The 7,239-nt window shown below is 43.4% G+C and overlaps 1 pseudogene; it reads right to left on the bottom strand.

Moving 5' to 3' along the window:
- Positions 1 to 961: 961 nt before the first annotated feature.
- Positions 962 to 2,176, bottom strand: LOC147462715 (uncharacterized; annotated as a pseudogene).
- Positions 2,177 to 7,239: the final 5,063 nt, after the last annotated feature.

Here is a 7,239-nt window from a genome sequence, read left to right as displayed (position 1 = left end):
ACTCCATGCAATTCATCATAGCTTGCAAAGATAGTCTTGGTGGTCTGGTATTGCAACTTATGTTGACTCTCAGATGGAAAAAAAGCATAAATAGCAGAGCTAAAGACTCGCAAATTAGAATAGTTAGGTGGCCTTCCAAATGACAAGGTATGGAATGGCGGCTATGCTATCAGAGTAGTGTCTTGGATGTAGTAGATTGTTGAAAATGCTTCTTCCCAAAAGGACTTCGACAATCAGCAATTTTCAAAATACTCCTAGCAGCATCTGCAAGACCCAAGGGTGCGATTTTCTCGCTCAACTAAACCATTTTGCTACAAATTAGAAGGCACGATGAAGCGTTGTTGGATCCCATGTTAACGGTAAGCTTAGGTTGCTGTCAGACTGTGTGGACATGCCTCCGCAGTGAGCGAAAGGCAGTGACATGGCACATAATCATTGATGGACGTTTGCCCCCAACCAAGAAATTTAGTTTCTGGCTCACCAGGCCACCCACTCCATAGGCAAACGAAGAGACTCCATGATGCACGCACTGTGGACTCGACTGAACGCAAGATCGACGACACAAAATCAGAAGTCAATCTGCTAAACCAGGACAACTCGCAGTACCTAACGTGCAGTCTAAATTGCATATTACCCAAGCTCAGAGTGGGCGTGGGCAGTTTGACTCCAAACAAGAAACCATAGGCATTGAATCACATATAGCTCTTTGTTGTGACTCGTAGTAGCAAAAAACCATGGAAATCACAATGACAAAAGCATGAGACACATACTTAGTGATACAAAAGAGAGTTTTTAATTACAAAAAGGAGTACATTGCAGAATTGGCTACATTCTGTACTACATTGTTGTTTCCAAGTTGGAATAATCAAATGATAAGTAGACCTCAGTTTCAAAAGGGTTTAGGAGTTTGGACTAAATACACATTGACCACTTGACAAAAAACTGCATCCACATGAGCCCATCATGGAGATTCCACCACCTTCAGAATGTGTGGAGCCAAACATTGGCTACTAACAATTTTGTTCTCATTACGAATTCTAATCTTCCTATCATCCAGCTGGAAGAAAAAGTGTACAGGTGGGTTAGGCATAGTGAGAGTAATCTATTGTCGAATGCTAGACAATGGCCAATCATCCTCTATCTACAACATAAATGGTTCTCGTCCTTCAAATACAAGGCTTAGCTCCACAGATGCAATGTCTCGTGTATCTTGATCAACACTATTCCATTCTCTATTCAACAATCTCCATCGTTGATACTTGAACACCATGCAAAGGGTTTGTCGCCCAATGAAATATCTGTAAAGAACATAATAAGGAAAAACCATAAACTTAACTAGCACACACAAATCAAAAACCAATCAAAGTAGAATTTTCTTACCTGAAAACAACATCCTTTGAAGAGACCCGACATTCTATCGTTTCAAGATTTGATGATGCCTTGTAGCCCCAATTCTTTCCAAAGGTCTTACATAGCCACTCTTCACTCAGATTTTTCATGATGTAAGTGCAATGAGTGTGGTGTAGTCCGACACATGATTTAAAAATATGCCCAAAAATAACAATTGGGATGAACCAATTCAAATGTATGTTCCTAGAACCTATGCTAGGCTTCATTGCATTGAGTATGTCCACAGAAAGCTTACAAGTGCAAGTATGTAAAATTGAAGAGTTACATGCCGGCCACTCTTGACTATCTAGCTTTGGTAAAGGCAATGGTTCTAAAGTGCCATATTCATAGCTACCCTTGGGCACGATGTACTTATAACTATAGAAGAAGATTGCTTCATTTGCAAGCTGCCTCGAAGATTTTCCTTCATAAAGAAGCTTACTTATCTCAACATGGAATACATGCATAACTCTTGTGAAGCATTCAATCCTTTGCCATTCAATGCTGTCAGAAGGATAAAGCACTGCACAAAACAAAAGAGTGTTCAATACCAAAGAGAGAACCCAAAAGAAACCATCGAATAAACATAACTCACTGTTTGGCATGTGACATTGCATCTGCACTTTGGGATGCACACGAATATCTTTATGTAAGAATACATGCTGCACCAATGTTGCAATCTAGTTTTCGGTCGTCTAAAAGAAAGTATTCTCCCCTTCCAATGCTTTGTTAGGTTAGACACATCCCGAGCACGAACCTTGAATGCCCCTTTTTGGCTTGGGTGCATAGAAACCCAATCATAACAGTGTAAAATGTCTACAATCCATTCATCTGAATCATTTTTCCGATTTCTTACTTCCATCGACTCTATCATTGATCTTCTTTCCATAGTTGGTTCTAAAAATCAACACAATACTCTAGATGTTGGCAAACATATTTATTAAACCCTATCTACGTAACATACAACACAATATATGGATTGCTAGGTAACTTATGCTTACGCAATGCTTATGGAGTGACCAGACTGAAGGGAGACTTCACTGACCGTTTGATGCATCCTCTTGGGCTGATGTAAATGATGCTAATGGTGCCTCATGGAAATGGGCTGATCTGACCAGACCTTATGCTTATGGAGTGCTAGTACCTTCTGAGTGATGAACCTAAAGGGAGACTTCACCGACTGTTCAATGCACATTCTTGGGCTGATGCAAATGATGCCGATGGTACCAAACTACTAGGGAAACAACCTAATCTGATGGAGGATGGTATGACTCAGTTACTATAGGTGGGAATAAGGGCTGATACTCAAGAAAAATAGGGATGAACTAATGGCTGATTCTATGGCTGAAAACGCAGATGCTGGAGAGGATGATCTTGCATAGCGAGCGAGGAGGAGGTGTCCACCACCACATATGGGGCAAGGGCCTAGATCTAGAAAACCCATATTCTCATGGAGAGGTATGTAAATCATGTAAGTAATGACTAACTTATGGGAAAATGGACTGAATTGAGGGAGGATGGTATGAGGCTAGTGTAGATAGTTTCTAGGGATGATAACTCAGGCAAACTAGGGCTGAACTGATGGCTGAATGCTATGACTGAGAATGTTGAAGCTGGGGAGGATGATATGGAATGGGAACTGAGATGGTTGTGCCATCTGGAGTTATTGCCAGCCATTTCCCATCCCTCTCTTGTGTTCCAAAGCCATTGTCTCTCTCTTTCTCTCCCCTTTAGCTGCTACTGACTCTGACATGGTATCAGATCTCTAGGCCAGAGGATCTGCCATCGCCCATACACAGGAGGACCTTACAGAGTTTTTCATCGCAAAGGATTGCTCTCTTTTCCACCAGCATTTTTCAGCCAGCGTTTCTGCCTTCAAGCAACAGTGTTTTTTGCCTGACCACCAGCATTTTGTGGAATCATCTGCTCCTCTGCCTTGCCCTCTTCATCGCTCTCCTTTCCTACCCCCATCGCACCATCTGCTGCTCCTCTTTACACCTGCATTTTCAGCTTGTGACAGCCCAGCGTTTTGTGCAACAGAGAAGCCCACTATTCACCAGCGTTTTCCCACTCTACTTCAACATTTCCTCTGTGATCTTGGACAGAGGGAGCACTGACTCTTTGCCCCTTGGTCTCCCCGCTTGGAAGCTCAATAAGCACGTGACTTCTCGACATCTTTTTGACCATCTATTTGCTGATTTTCAGCCTATTTTGGTGTTATTACAGCCCTTACCTCTCTCTCTCTCTCTCTCTCTCTCTCTCTCTCTCTCTCTCTCTCTCTCTCTCTCTCTCTCTCTCTCTCTCTCTCTCTCTCTCTCTCTCTCTCTCTCTCTCTCTCTCTCTCTCTCTCTCGGCATCGGGTGATTCCCTCACTGCGTGGATTGCTCAACCTCTACTTTCCGTGGAGTTTCAGCCCCCTTCTATTGTGTTTTCAAGTTCGGACAGCACTTCGACTTTGCTCCCTTGGCATCCCTTTGGTTACCCCTTGCCTCTCCCGTCACTTATCCTCACTTTGCGGTCATTTGGTGTTTTCTTGGCGCGGATTCTTAGATCTTCCACTTACTTTGATTCTGATTCTTCACTTGAGACTTCTTTCTTGCTGATTATTTGTATGTAGATATGGCAGTTTAGCCACCATGCCCATCTTTCCTCACAATGAAAAGCTTGATGGCTTCAATTTCGTGGTCTGGAAGATGAAGATCATGGTGATGATCATGCAGTTTGACCTTTGGGACTGGCTCAACAATCCTACCAATGTCGTGTGTCCCGGCCTTGCTCCCGCATCTACTGCTTCTACATCGACATCACCATTTGCTACTACATCTGTTAGTCTACATGCTGGCTCTTCTACGCCTACAGCTTCTTCTACTGGTACTGTTTCTGGCGGATAGATCCATAATACGCTGCCATAAAAGCGATGAGAATGCTCCTCCGTGTGTACTTCTTGTAGAACCGTGTCTGAAAGATTCAAAAGGAGAAATGTGTACACTCATCTATCAGTGTCGATCCAAGCATCAACATCAGTCTATGTAATAGACCCAGAAGTGACCACGGGCTTGATGGCCTTGGTAGAACCATAAGCCAGTCCCAAAGTCCATTGTAGGTGATGAGTGTCTTGATCTTCATGTTCCAAATGTTGTAGTTGGAGTTGTCGAGTTTAGCCATCTCTGAGAAGACCGTGAATCCATAGACACTTGAAAGGCCATGTCTCTATGTTACTCCGTGCGGAAGCGTATGCCACAAAATCTTGTGTAGATCAAGTCGATGTGAGGGTACCATCTATCCAAAGCTGCAGCAGTCCAAGATAACCGCTAAGACCACCACTAGATGGTGCCCGAACAAGCAATGGATGATTCTACCACATTGGGAACAAAAGTCCAGCCTGCTGTCCACCTAAGAAACAACTACCAAGGTGCTAAAATTTCTGGTGTAGCATTGAAATCAGCGTGCTCTTGCGCCACCAATTGGTATGGGAGCATTGTAGAAGTCGGTTTTGAGTATCCCTTGACTGTCCCAGCCATCTAGTGGCTGAAAACAAAGAAAAACAGCAAGTAACAAATATCAAAAATAGTGTTGATAGAGCGATGTATACCTGTGGAAGGAACGGGGGCCTAAGAGGTTTTGGAGGGGGGGCACCGAGAAAGACAAGACCTATAAATCCTCACCTTTGAAGCTAGGAACACTCATACCAAACTTGAAAACACAACAAGAGTCTAAGAACTCAAGCAACCACAGAAGAGGTTAATGCCCCGACGGAAAACTCAGGCAATGAGGTGGTAGGGAATGAAGAGGGATCGCTGAAAAATGCAGCCGATGGGTCCTCTGCACTGCTGAAAACGCAAGCACCTGAAAATGCTGATAAGGATGGAAAAAATGCTGGAGTTGTCCCTTGTAAAATGCTACTAGGCAAAAACGCTAGAATTTTGGCCTAAGAAACGCGAGGCTGAAAACGCTGGGGCTTGTGAGCAGTTCTTCATGATGGAATGCTGTTGTAGGCTGATTGCTAGCCTCCCCATGCTCAAACGGTGGTAGATGAGTGCTCCCCTTCTTCTGGTGATGATACCATGTGAGAGTGGCGATGTGAGAATGGAGAGAGAAAGACTATTTCTCGGCTCGGTTGGCTCAAGATGGAGTAAGGCAGTTGGGCATACAGGTTCTCATTGATATATCCTTGTCCATTACTCCATCTTGAGCCATGTGTATCAACCCCAAATGTGGTGAGATATGCCACCTATGGATGTAGTGGTGCTATCACACTCAAGGGGACAATACGATTTATTTGCGCTACTATCCTACAACATCTTATCCTACAAATTTGGTCATGAATCCTCTTCTTCAGAATCTTTTGACTACTGACTCCTTTGATTATTTCTTGATCTCTAGATGAAAAGGGGTGTTAACAAATAGGTCGTGGTTCACCACCACGTGTCATCTCCGATATGCCCCATGGTTGTTTTGTGGCTATGCTCGGCCTTATGTGATACGGTTAGTCGCTCATGTTGGAGACTAGTTGGAGGCCAATGTAATGTGCAATGGAATTGTTTTAACGATTCTTAGCTCAAGATGTATGTTTCGCACAAATTCAAGGGTTCCTTGGTACTTAGTGCTTTGTTAGTTTGTTTACTCATTAAAGAGAGAGAATGGAGAATGTGAAAGAAGGTTCTGAGAGAGAGAGAGAGAGAGAGAGAGAGAGAGAGAGAGAGAGAGAGAGAGAGAGAGAGAGAGAGGAGGTCCGAAACCTCCTCCAAGGCCCCCCCCCTCCATTACCGGATTAGTATTCGCTTTAGATTGCACAAATCCAACTACAAATGATACCTTTTTCTAGTTAAATGCTAAATGCATGTGTTATTGGGCTCATCACTGGGTTTCTAATCAGTTCTTTGCGATGAATGGGTTTGATGATGGTGCTACCATGCAACCATGCTGAACACAAGGCTGCTGGATGATCTGATGTATTTGTTGGTGTTGAGGCTTATCTGATGCACAGAGGCTAATCCCAAGGTTGTTCCTGCAAGAGGGATCCATTTGTAGGGTGATCGCCATGCTCGGAAATCTGCCAAGAAGAGGTAAAAATGCCAGCCAGTGGAAAATCGCCTAAGTGCTGATACTGAATCTAGAAAACTCTAGGGTGCTAATCCGCTAACGCTACGGCTATGGCGTTAATCTACTAACACTGAAGTTCTTCTACTTCTGCTCTTTTCTATTGCCTTTGTCTTCAAATGACTGACCTCAGTACTCTTTTACAGGTTCTAATGTAAGTGACCTACCTAAAATTCTTGCCTTGTTAGTTTATTAATAAAGTCACTTAAATAAGTGACTTAACTGGAAATGGTCGCAATTTGAGAAAGTCTGTCAACTCTAAGTCTATCGGCTCTAACTACTAGATGCCTAACCTGGTGTGCATTGGATTTTGCAATCCTATGTCTTATACAAGGTTCTACATGCTGACAGGTTCAGACACCCACAACCGTATAATAACGCTTGAAAACTACCTTGTGAAATTAAAGGGTATGTATGCCTAACTAAATCGTATTAACGTGTAGGTCCTTCCAACAGGCTCTCAAAGGTGCCAGATCAATTCCTAGAATAACCTAAGCCCTAGAAGTAGAGCTTTTGCATGTGCGCATAATGCTAGTTGTGCACATGAAAACTGTTAGACTTTCATCTCCAGATGCTCCTCTTGATGCTTCGCACCCTGCTTACAGGTTCACACACATCAGGTGCACTGGCCCTTGGTTGTGGGTTGGCCACCTGTACACCTACTGCACAGGGATCTCAGGCACACTTAGGGTATGCATAGCACATTGCCCACTGAGACTCTTCTGAGCCACTCACAAGTTTTTCTCTGAC

Source organism: Adiantum capillus-veneris, chromosome 2, assembly GCF_014529385.1.
Source record: "Adiantum capillus-veneris isolate H3 chromosome 2, ASM1452938v2, whole genome shotgun sequence".
NCBI lineage: Eukaryota > Viridiplantae > Streptophyta > Polypodiopsida > Polypodiales > Pteridaceae > Adiantum > Adiantum capillus-veneris.
The sequence above is the reverse complement of the archived record's forward strand: the minus strand, read 5'-3'. Positions and strand labels throughout refer to the sequence as shown.